This window comes from Diachasma alloeum, unplaced genomic scaffold (assembly GCF_001412515.2).
Source record: "Diachasma alloeum isolate Michigan unplaced genomic scaffold, Dall2.0 Dall_scaffold_00515, whole genome shotgun sequence".
In the NCBI taxonomy this organism is placed as follows: domain Eukaryota; kingdom Metazoa; phylum Arthropoda; class Insecta; order Hymenoptera; family Braconidae; genus Diachasma; species Diachasma alloeum.
Genome location: NW_021680647.1, coordinates 218,633 through 230,821, shown reverse-complemented (window position 1 = coordinate 230,821; position 12,189 = coordinate 218,633). Strand labels below are relative to the sequence as shown.

At 34.6% G+C, this 12,189-nt stretch overlaps 1 protein-coding gene across 2 annotated transcripts in view; it reads right to left on the bottom strand.

Moving 5' to 3' along the window:
• Window positions 1–12,189, bottom strand: part of LOC107042756 (ecdysone receptor) — a 167,553-nt gene that overhangs the window by 116,456 nt on the left and 38,908 nt on the right. For both annotated transcript variants that reach the window (XM_015263936.1, XM_015263938.1), the window contains exon 2: window positions 4,596–5,356. The gene's annotated coding sequence lies outside the window, so the exon portion shown is untranslated. The remainder of the gene's footprint in view (window positions 1–4,595; window positions 5,357–12,189) is intronic.

The window sequence follows — 12,189 nt, the reverse complement described above, 5'->3', positions numbered from 1 at the left end:
GAGAGAGAGAGAGAGAGAGAGAGAGAGAGAGAGAGAGAGAGAGAGACAGAGACAGAGAGAGGAGAGAGAGAGAGAGATTGATTAATTGGTACGTTTATTTAGCTATTTAGCTACATTGTTTCACATTATTTTCGCCTTTCGTTGTCCTAGGTTTTACAGTTCGCCTCACCTCTGGCGCAGCCTTAAATACTCGATCGTTTCTCGCTTGAATGCTGTATCACTCTTCTCTTTCACGCCTTCCGGAAGCTCATTATACAGTTTCGCTCCTTCCTACATAATATCGTTTTGCCCAAATGTAGTTTTTCGGAGTGGCAACCGTAGTTTTGTTGTGGCCCGCGTTTCTCTCCCCCCGGGCTTTGTATCAGTTTTTGGTATCCTTTGCTTTTGAACCAATTCATGTACATACTTTATCACATTATATTTTATTCTAATGTCTACTGGCATGAACCCCAGGGCATCTAACATTTCTGACACCTTCGTTCTCCTATTACAGTGGAGGGTTCCTCGCATCGCCCTGTTCTGCATTTTTTGTAAATTTTTCATGCTTGTTTCATTCATTGTGAATATTATTGAACTGCAGTATTCAAAATGGGGTGAAATTATACTTTTATATATGATATTTCTGGCCATAATACTGACATATCTCCCTATCCGGTTCAATACTCCTACTTTTTTGCCGATTTTCTCCACCAAATATTCTTGGTACGCTTTAAAAGTCAAATTTGAGACAGAGAGAGAGAGAGAGAGAGAGAGAGAGAGAGAGAGAGAGGAGAGAGAGAGAGAGTGAGAGAGAGAGTGGCGAATATAATTCCTTTATGCGTTGAATTATCATGCGTCCATGAATTCACGATTCTTAATCATCATACCCTGAAGAAGGTTTAAATTCCTTTGGAACATAGTTCCCATATCGACAGCTTAGTAACAGAGTAACGTAACTACCAAAATCGGTCATTTCCAAAAGTAAATTAACGTATCTCTAAAAAATGCGCTATTTAAGTTCGGGATTGGAAAAATTATCGAAGTAATCATTTTAATTTTTTTTAATAAACCAACGGATCTCCAATCATTTTCAAACACACTATCGCAAATCCCAATTACGTTCTTTCCTTTCAAATAAATTTCACACTTTCAAAATGATCAAAAAATGTGGAAATGTACAGATTACAGAAATACCGTCGTAACTCCCACTCTTTTCCAAAATCNATACAGGACAGAACTTCCCCCTCCACTACCTCTAAATGATTTACATTCGGTATAATGAAAACCGGACGACAAATCGGGAAAGTGTCGTCGGTTACATTATATAAATCGCCTATGAGCTTTCAACGGTGTAACTATGGTATTTTTTGGATTAACAGTAAAAAAGATAGGCGCATAGCAACGAGTTGATATTCACATTCTCGCGATTCACATTATAAAGTGTGAGAATCAAGTTGTAACGTTGGCAGTTTCGGTCCAACTGAGCTTCATATCCAACGTTGAAGTTTTGCCACCAGTGCATTTGAATGTGGGTTGAGATGTTGTTATGGAGAACCACAGAAAATGTTCTTCTTCACGTTAAATCACTTATTAGAACGAAACGGAAAATCGACTCGGTGTTCTATTTTGTTTTCTCTCATCGAACATTCGAATTTCATCCCACCATATCTATATTCATATGCGGACCTCGGACATAAAGATAGTTTATGCACTGTTTGTGAGGTTATCGGTTTATGTTTGGAATGTGACAAAAGGGAGATGTGTCGAAAATATTGTGTGATCAAGTATTAAATGTCCGTGAATAGTTAAATTCGAAAAGAAAATATTTATTTTTCTCCGAATGTAACAGAAAATGTTTTCATTCCGTGGAAAAAAATTCACTAGTGACAGTGAAATGCGAACAATTTTGTGATTATTTAGGAAAAATTAGTAGGAGACGGTGGGATTAAATGGACACTTTGAATCTTTTCCAAAATGTTGATGTCTTATTGAAGTGCTGATGAAATAGATTTTTTTTTTTAAATTAAAGTACAGTCAGCCCCTTTGTAATAAGCTTAGACTGAGCTCAATCGATAAATTTATTCCTTGGTTATAAATATTGAAATAAGAAGTCAGAAGAGTCCATTCCACCCAATGTTTCCCTAATATTTTTAAAAACAAAAAAAACAAAAACAGATGTTTTCAAAGAGAATTCTTTGTGAACATTTTGTTCCACTATTCCTATAAGGAAATCAGTTCATCTCTTCACGAAATACAATCCATGTAGGAATCATCAGAGCAAAAATTGAATGACGAACCAAATCAAGTCAGAAAGTTGTTAATAGATGATTAAAATTTGAAATTCGGTGGAGAGAATAAATCTGGAGTAGAACTGTTTATTTCCCTTCAATTGTTGATTCAAAAAATGTTCTATCTTATGAAAAATGAATCAGTTAAATTGAATTGAAAAGAACAAATTTCACCGGATGTAAAAACAGTCCTTGCTTATTTTGAAAAAAATAATGAAATCTGCCTAAAAATACAAAAACAAATGTTTCTGTAAAAAAACTGGGCCAAGAAAAAGTTTTGTTTGATTCCTACTGGGAAATCGAAGTTTTAAAAAAATACATAGAAATAAAAAAGGAAGCCAAGTTAGGAATTTTGAATAAATGGTGATAGTGCACATTCAGGTTTCTATAAGAAAAATAGTTTTCAATGGAATAAGTATTCTAAAAAAATTCTCCATGAAATAAAAAATCAGTAGGAGTAGGACCAACGTTCTTGGCGCGGAGTTTTTCAATTCACTGTCTGTATCAATCTATTCCTCCATCCTTTGATCCGCGCCAAGGACATTGGTCCTGCTCCTACTGATTTTTTATTTCATGGAGAATTTTTTTAGAATATTTATTCCATTGAGAACTATTTTTCTTATAGAAACCTGAATGTGCACTATCACCATTTATTCAAAATTCCTAACTTGGCTTCCTTTTTTATTTCTATGTATTTTTCAAAATTCCATTATAAATTAGCAAAGGGAACTGGGGAAAATTGAAATGGCGGGGCTAAATGGAACGGTAGCAAAAAATGAATGCGGAGCAAAATTCAGACGACTTCTTTCATCAGAAAAAAATTAAGGGCCGAAAGTTCTAAAGGGTCAAATGGCCTGGAGGGTTCGTCAGCCGGAGTTATAAAAAGGATCTAAAGTTTCCAAAGACAAGCGAACTAATTAGAAGGGTGAAACGTTTTTAGGTTCCTGCGAGAGAAACGAACACAGCAAAAAAAAATCTTGGTTTCCAGTAAAAATCTCAAATTTCAGTACTCAGTAATACTCAAATCCAAAGAGCAAAAAGTCCTTGATTTCAATGGCACTTTCACTTATTCTAAGAAAATTTTCTCTAAAAATTAGAGAAAAAAGTTCTAGTTCTCAATCATTTTTGCTGAAATAAAATACCCATGGTGCTTAGATCAAGGTATATTTTCTCTCATTTGACGGCACTTTGGATCTGGAACCCAGTACTTTTAGTTCTTAATAATAAGAACCGTTGGATACTAAAATCAAGAACCTTGGGTTCTTAAATTAAAAACCTCCCTTTGCAAATAAGTAACACAAGCGTATCTCCAAAGAAGTATTTAAGGGGTGATCAGTGGACAAAAAAAGTTTGGAACATACAAACACTTTGACAGTTTTTACATTATTCTGACATATACGAATCTGGATTAAAAATGGAGATCCGTTTTTTCTTCACTCAAATTATGTTACCAAGTTGCCGATATAATTATTTGACCTTAATCAAGGACACCGATAGCTGTTAGTGACATCAACTGGGATACTGACTAATAACCTGTCCGGGAAAAGAGAAATTGAAAAATACCAAATTTTGTCTTTACGAACTTTCACTTTTAGATCACTCTCAATTTCTGAGGATATAAATTGAAGGCAAAAGGTAGTATATGAAAAAAATATATAAATTTCGTCATTACGACCTTTTGCTGTTAGACATGCGATATATTTAACCTTTAAATAGACCAAAATCGTCCATTTTCGATGCTCATAATGCCCAAAATCAAACATTCCACTTCAACAAGGCTTCGAATATCACATGTTACCCATATAAACACAAAGATTTCACAATCTTGACATTTATGATGATTAAAATCTCCTATTGAGTTCATATAAATGCCTCAAAACCTTCTATTTGATGATCACAAAGTTCAAAATCAAATATTTCCCGCTAGTAAACATGAATTTCCACATATTTGACGTTTATAATTATGAAAATGGGGTATTTTATTCATATAAAAGTTAAAATCGACATTTGTAACTCTCAAATTTACCAAAACCTTCTGTTTTTGATGCTCACAGTGCTCAAAATCAAACATTCCACTGCAATAAGGGTCAGAATATCCCATTTTATCTATATAATTATGAAAAATCTCGTCTTCTTAACGTTTATAATGATCAAAGTTTTGTATTGGGTTCATGTAGAAGCCAAAACTGGCATATAACTCGCAAAAAGACCAAAATACTCCATATTTCTCATTCATAAGAGCCTGAATCAATCTCTATAATGCTGAAATAATTTTCCATACCTAAATCTTCATTAATTATTAAAAAACAAACATATATGCGGACTCACCCTTAAAATCCCAGCTCCGAAGTATCAAAAAATCGTTGAATACATTTAAAGCCAGCTCAGAAGAGACTTCCGACAGTCTGTCTTCTCACTCACAAAACTATCCACTAAAAGTTACACGTTATATCCTTCATTCTAACGAAAATTCATTCACCAACTGTTTAAGTATTGGTTATCATAAACTCGATAAATATATCTGCCTGCAGGTACTCGTCTGTCCTGGTTTCGATTGAGTGTTGAGTAATTAATTCTTTAGCATAGAATATATGTGCGTCGACTTATAAGATTTATGGTTTCATTAAACGCTATTTAATCATTGAGGATGCAACCATTGGCGTTGTAACTCTCCATCCTCCTTCATAACAAACAATTCTATGTTTATGTACTTTTTAATATTTAATATAATCGGTGACCCAGGCACTATTGCGCTGTCGAAGGTAGATGTTTGAAGGTACTTGTAGGTACGAGGTATATTGATTCAAGGTAGAAGGTAATGTACGTTATTTTCCAACGTTATTGTGGTTGTTGTTATCTAGCGTTACTATATACTTTGCTTCTCTTGTTCTTAATGAATATAAATGAGAAAAACGTTTGTCTTTCGTTGGTTGGGAGTGATTGGGGATTTATTTGGGGGATCCTGCTTTGGGATCCAATCTATGCAAGGTCAGAAGTCGTTATCACCTCCTCGAGTTTCCCCACTGAGCCACATTGCCTTCAGTCTTTGTGGCCGGTGATGGATTTAGTGGGAGATAATTTAACACCATCTGAAATCATAAATTTACTCATAAATGTCAAAATACCGAAAGCATCATGCTTGTGAAGGATAAAATTCTACATTTGGTTCATGTAGAAATAAAAACTAGCATATTCCTTCATAAAAACTAAAAGCTTGTATATCCGATTATGTAAAAGGTCAAAATTGAATATTCGACTCAAATACAAGGCAAAATATATTTGTCTTATAAAAACATCGCAAGGGCCCCTATTTGATACTCATAAAGTTTAAAATCGAATAATTTCATGCCAATCAGAGGACAAACATTGTATACTCTTTCGGATTTTTACGATTTGTTCCCTTCCCACCCCCCTGTACCGCATTCGCCGAAGGACAATGGAAAACCTCATGCGAAGGAAAAACCTGCCAGGTACAGTCGTCTCTTACGAGACTCCCGCTCAACAATGAAACCGTGAGATTTAGAGTGTCACGAATTTTGGCCCCCCAGCCGGGAATCGAACCCGGGTCTCCCGCATGTTAATCCCACACTAACCACACAGCCACCGCCGTCGGTGACAAATATTATATTTATTCCATATAAAAATTGAAACAGAATTAGAATTTAGAAAGAAAAAATCCCGTACCACCCAGCCCGGATTCGAATCCGGGTCTCCTACTTACGCGCCGGATACTGTCTTAATGAAGCTACCAAGAACTACGGATATTCCCGTAACATAAAAACCTCGGTATTTAATTCTCATAAAGGTCTGAATCACACACTTCAGCCTTATGAGCACCAATATTTTACATATCTCCACAAAATATTATATTTGACTCGTACAACCATTATCAATGGGCAAAAAACAAAAAGATATCCATCTTTTCTTTTGTTTACAAAAGATTTTTTAGGTTATATGATTATCACTCATGTTTTTGCAGATTTACTCATGAAATTGATAATCAGGATAGATTTTGTTAGGTATTTACACGCCTTCGAATTCCGTTTATGACCCACTTATGGTGGTCAACTCTTTCTAGTCTTTAAAAATGATGAAATCAAAGAGACTATTTTAATTTTTTTGAGGTTAGAAACGGATTCGCAGAGTTTTTATAAGTCTCCCTAATCCATGTTCTTTATGGTCTTATGTGGCAATAAAGAACCAGTGGATGACATTAGATGTAAGTATTTTCCAAAAATATAATGAACGAATTAAACAATGGGAATGCCTCCTTAAAAACAACATCAAAACGGAAACTATTTTGTGATCAGAATTTCATCATTTCTCAAGCCCCTAAAAATAATCATAATTGACAATTATTTTTTCTTTCACGCACCACGAATGAAAAGTGCTGACGTACCACCTTATTCACACATTTGTGCGCGCTCATCGGACCTGGCTTATGCCTACAACCGAGAAAGTACCGAGTACCGAGGAGGAGGATTTACGGTATAGCAGGTATGTCTGGGGAGAAAAATGTCATTACGAGTGAACGACAACTCTCAAAACGAAAATGTGAGTGAAAATATGAATTCTCCTAGGTTGACATCCGTAGGGCAAAATTTATGGAACTTTTATATCGGTAAGCAACAGATGATAACTAACCAAATTAAAAAATCATACAACATGATTTTCATTATCCCAATAAATTAACAATCATGGTTATAATTTTGATAATTGCTTTTGTTAAACCCTTACGATTATTATTTGACAGAAAAATTAGTTAATGGTTTATTCTAGACACCGAAGCATGCCACTTGAAATTATGATCAACGACTCATTCGTCTAAATCTCTCATTCCCACTCGACAGTCGTAATTAACGTAAAATTTGCACGGACAATTTGGTGTTTATATACCCACGAGAAGTCACTCCTCCTCGATAACGTATTTACACACAGAAATAGACTGACCTATCTCAATTCGCAGTGCTACCACTTCCGTTGAGAATGACCCCCTGTGTATCAATGCTGGCAATGAATATTTACGTCAATAGTAATCCGAAAATAGTTGATTGAAAGATACTCTAGATCACTGGGTGATGAATTGATATTTTTAAAAAATGAGAAATTTAATATAAAAGAATGATGACAAGAATTTATGATCGGGAACTCATGCCTTTGAAATTTTTCAAAACTTCTTACGTTTTTAAGCATGAATAGAAAACTTAATTGAAGAATAAATTCGATTTATGTATTCAGAAAAAAGCGGACGAAAATGGTTTTTTGAATATTAAATTCATTGCTTAATAACGAAATAATAAATCAATTAAATATCAAAAAGTTAATACAATAATTTTTATCTTGATCCACGTCCTTCATTTAATTCAGTCTTTATAATTTTTTTAAAATAAAAACGAAAAAATTATGAATTAAAGAATAGATAATTCGATGCACGTACAATGGAGTAATCACAATGATAATGACAAAATAATACCCGTGATTCTGCCACCATTATTTAAACATTTTAATCATAATGACCACCGTCATAAGCATGGCGTAATATGGCAATTCAAAGTGCGATAGTAGGCCATTCATGCCGGTGCGCCGGCCATAAATGACCACGATGCATTACCATCTTGCACTCCTCCACACCTCATTCGTCAATACAACCACAAGTGTGAAATTCCCTTCACATGCGCACAAGTCAAGCGTGAAGCCATGATACATATATCCAACAATTCCGGGGGGAATAGAATATTCTCATTTATTGTCAGTTGTACAGACTCGATGAGAGCTGACGACCCATAAAGGACAGTGTCTCGTGCCACATTGTCTCCTGTTTCAAGGATATTCAAATAATTTTATGTATATCATTCTATTCAATCAATTGTAAGAATCAGAAATGATTAAAAAGAAAAACACTTTTTGAAATTGCATTTTTATGACTTTTCCATGGAATAAAATGTTGGAATAACTGTTTTTTCACCCATTTCTGACTTATTGTATTATTTATAATGAAACAAATTAATCGATAAACATATTTAAAATGTATTGAAAATAAAAAATGTGGAACATGAAAAAATAGACCAATTTCCGAATGAAATTATTTCTACCAATAAATCTACTTTTTATGCCTAAATAATTCAGGAAATGAACAGGATCAAAAAAGGAATATTTTTAAGATGCAAAGACGAATAAAAAAAATCTATTCAACCTCTGCAATTCGAAAACCTTTGGTTGATGAGGAAATACTTAAAAATTCAATTCGTTGGAAATTTTGTATTTTTGTTTGAGATTATTATCTAAATAATATAAAGCTTGGGAAATTTAAACCAGGTCATTTCGAGTTTTTTTAATAAGTTTCATGGGTAAAAAAAAGTGAATTTTGTATTTTTGTCCACAATGATTTTGTGGTCAATATCTTGGAAATTGACAGGTTTATGAACTTTGTGATTAAAAAAAATCAATTCAACCTCTGAAACTGGAAAACACCTGCATTCCTGCTCCTTCCCATTTCCAGCAAATTCTCTCGCCACCCTCACTCCCAACAATTCCAAACGGTTAGTAGCACAAACCCGAGGTGGAGAAAGCTCTCCTATACATGTGCTTGTATGAAGTGCAGCCCGTAGCTATCCGACGACACATTGACGCACAGAACACTGATTCTACTGTCTCCACTGAAAACATCGACCCCAATACAAAGATATGGTTTCTGCCCACCCTCTCATTCTTTTTCAAAACTGGTCTTCATGTTTTTTTTTCTCCGCATTAATGCATCCTCGCGCCGCGCAGACTCACTGGGTATGTAGGCTTCCATGCAGTACGTGTGGGCTAAAAATGATGCGATACAGACGTCATCAGCCCCAATGGTTTATACTAATTAAGACGATGATGCGTCAAGTGCAACGGAGAATTGATACATGAGGAAATGAGGGGTTTTTAGTTTTCGTTTTGGAGGAGAGCTGAAAAAAATCTACGACGCAATGTTTGATTGGAGATAATAGCGAGCATAGTCTGCCGGGCAAATAGTTATTGACCTTTATCGCTAGTGACCTCCTGGTTGTGTTGATGCAGGCGAAGAATGTGGAACTAACGCGCAGGCGTGTGCAACGAGTTGTCTGGCCAAGAGTGAGAGTCGAATGTTGGGGTTATGGCGAGTTAGGGAGATAGTCGGGTATTGAGGGATTACGGAGAGAGGATTCAGAGGAGCTTTTATGGTTGGGGAGGAAGGGTTTGAAGGGAAATGTCAATAAACATTTTGGTGAGGATAAAGAAGGTTTCTTGATAAATTCGATGAATGAGAGGTGTTTGGGAATTTAATGCGTTGGAAATTTTGTTGTTTAGTTCCAGATTATTTTGTAAATACCTTATAAATTGAGAGCTTCATGAGGGATAGCCTCTGGGGAACATTTGACGACATGTGTTAATCTAGCAGGCGAAAGTAGCCGAATCGAATTTTCAATATTGGACAATTTGCAGCTTATCATGAGCTAATTTTATATGCCTTCAAAAAATTTTTTGCTAATACCATTTTTGAAAAAAAACGTGTCTCTGCTAGCTTTTTTGTAAGTTAGCAGAAAAATTATTTAAAAAATCAATAGAATTTGATTTTCGATATCGGATAATTTAAAGCTAATCAACAGCTAATTATTTACGTTTTCAAAAAAAAATTCAGCTAACCCAGTTTTTGGAAAAACGGCGTTGATGCCGCTACCTTACCGCAAGTTAGCAGAAAAAATGCTTAAAAAATGAACAAAATTTGGTTTTCGACATGGGATAATTTAGAGCTCATTTGCAGGTATCTTTTCACGTTTCAAAAAATGGCAGAATTTTTTTTTCAAAAATTACATTTTTTAAATAAAAAAATTTCTATTTTTTTTTAGAAAAAGACGCATTTACATACTTCTGACGAAAATATAGAAATTAACTCAATCTCATTCATAAAAGTGTAAAAAAAAAATCATTTTTCACATTGCATAATTGAAAAATCATTACCAAATAACTTCCTCCCTTCGGGTCGGGAAGTTAAAAATAATACTAAAATAAAAATTTCTAAAATAGACCATACGTTCGGAAGCATATTGCTAATTTATTAGCAACAAAACTATACGCACTTACAGGAAATGCAATTATCCAGTTGTTTTATTTTTTGAAACGTGAAAAAAATAGGTGCTAATGAGCTTTAAATAATCGGATGTCGAAAATCAAATTTTGTTCATTTGTGAATCATTTATTTGCTAATATATGGCAAGTTTTGGATGCATATAAAATTAGCTCATAATAAGCCGCAATGCTATTGTTTTCCGAACGACATAAACATGAAAACTTTTTGAAAACGTAAAAAATTAGCTCTTAATCAGTGTTAAATTATTCGATATCGAACATCAAATTCTAGTGATTTAAATAATTTTTCTGCTAACTTACAAAAAAATTGTATGAATACGTTTTTTTTTCTTAAAAATGGCATTAGCAGAAAATTTGTTGGATGTATTTAAATTAGCTCATAATAAGCCGCAACGCTATTGTTTTCCGAACGGCATAAACATGAAAACTTCTGGAATTATAACAAATTATCTGGTAATAATTTTTCAATTATCCAATGTCAAAAATGATTTTTTTGATACTTTTATAAATGAGGTTTAGTTCATTTCTATATTTTGGTCAAAAGTATGTAAATGCGTCGTTTTTGAAAAAAAAAATATTTTTTGAAACGCTAAAAAATAGGTGCTAATGAGCTCTAAATTATCCCATGTCGAAAACCAAATTTTGTTAATTTTTTAACCATTTTTTCTGCTAACTTACAAAAAAGCTAGCATGAATACGTTTTATTTTTAAAGGGCATTTGCAGAAAATTTTTTAGATGCATATAAAATTAGCTCATAATAAGCCGCAACGGTATTGTTTTCCAAACGGCATAAAGATGGAAACTTTTAGAATAATAACGAATTATCTGATAATGATTTTTCAATTATCCAATAATCCGATAAATTTCCAATACATTTTTGAAAATCAGTTTCACCAAGTCTTATGACGCTGAAGTTAGCAGCCGACTTGGCAGCAGAACAGGGGCGTATCATGATCCCCTGGGGCCCAGTGCACACATGATTAAAAAACCGGGGTAAATTCAATTATCGACATCGGAAAATGTTCAGACACTACCCCTCTGCATTCATGAAGATTCTTACCCCTCTGGAACCATTACTTGTTGATGTTTGAGGGGTGCAAAAATTGATTTTCCTTGAAGTGAAAGAAAAAAGAATTGTTGGCTCCAAAACACTCAAAACCACCAACAAATTTCCATTGAAAGATATTAGGAAAGACTCCCTCAACCCCCAGAAAAATCATCAAGTCTTTCAGAGTGGTCCAAGGGAATGCTAGGGGGTGAAAAAATGGAATTTTCGCGTATTTCAGGGGGAAAAAAAATCTCCAACTAATAATAAGCAAAACCACCAACAACTGTTGATGGAAAAATACTCAGTGCAACTCCTCCTACCCCCAGAAAAATCAAGTCTCTCAGACTGGTCCAAGGGGGTGCTAGGGGGTGGAAAAATGAAATTTCCGCGTTTTTCGGGGGGAAAAGAAATCTCCGACTAATAAAATACAAAACCACCAATAAATGTTAATGAAAAAATACTTAGCGCAACTTCCTCAACCCCCAGAAAAATCATCAAGTCTCTCAGACTGGTCCAAGGGGGTGCTAGGGGGTGGAAAAATGAAATTTCCGCGTTTTTCGGGGGGAAAAGAAATCTCCGACTAATAAAATACAAAACCACCAATAAATGTTAATGAAAAAATACTTAGCGCAACTTCCTCAACCCCCAGAAAAATCATCAAGTCTCTCAGGCTGGTCCAAGGGGGTGCTCGGGGGTGGAAAAACGAAGTTTTCGCCTATTTCAGGGGGAAAAAAAATCTCCGACTAATAAAATGCAAAACCACCAACAAA